Below are 915 nucleotides of genomic sequence, written 5' to 3' on the forward strand. Positions count from 1 at the left end.
GGTAAACACGTTGAGCTATTTCTCCTGTTGTCCACATTCCTGTGTGATTTGTTGATTTATATATCTAATCATCTCGTTTCTTTCAAAGTAACACCATTTCAACCTGGTTGATTTTTTTAACGCAACCTTCACATCCCTGATATTTATATTTAATTTCTAATTTCTTCGATCAATTGTTTTCTACTGTGTTTGCTGGCTGTATCTTGAAATAATGAGCGTGTCACTTATCTGTGTAGTTTAATTATAAATGCTGCCGTATATCTGCACGGTGAAAGATATACTGGATTTTACGTCATCCACGTGATATATAACTTCGTTCCATATCAACTGATTTTGGTTAAATTTGTGGTAATTCTTTGTAAACTGACCTTGTAAAGGTTACAAGATCTTTTACTTATTGTTTATATCTGGCTGACTACCAGTTGGGGTATGAACTCATACGTAATTTATACCTTTTTCATACTGCCTTTCACACTTCATACTATCTTGCTGTTAAAAGTAATGTTTCTTATATCAACGTTATCATCATTTAAAGTAATTTGAAAATCTGCATATCTTTTTAAACATTGCAGTATATTTATTTCTATCTGATATTAACGAAACAATATTTTATTGTCTTGGATGTGTTTTTTTTTAATACAAGTAACTTTGACCACACATTTATCTCGTCTAAACAAGGGGCATAGGTTGGCTGAGAGGCCTAATGTGCTGGCCTTTACCGATCACAGCCATCTCACAGCTCTCCTCGTGGGTTCGAGTTTCGGGCGCAGCCAGTGTGAGTATATGAGAAAGCTCGTCAGTGGCGTCCCGTGTGTCGGTGGTTCTTACCTGGGTCTTACCGTGTTCTTCCTTCACCAATTAAACTGGCCACAAGTATATCATATTTTACGTTGAACAATTTCGCTAGACCCACCA

The sequence above is a fragment of the Sinohyriopsis cumingii genome, chromosome 4 (genome assembly GCF_028554795.1).
Source record: "Sinohyriopsis cumingii isolate HCF-2022 chromosome 4, ASM2855479v2, whole genome shotgun sequence".
NCBI classification, from domain to species: domain Eukaryota; kingdom Metazoa; phylum Mollusca; class Bivalvia; order Unionida; family Unionidae; genus Sinohyriopsis; species Sinohyriopsis cumingii.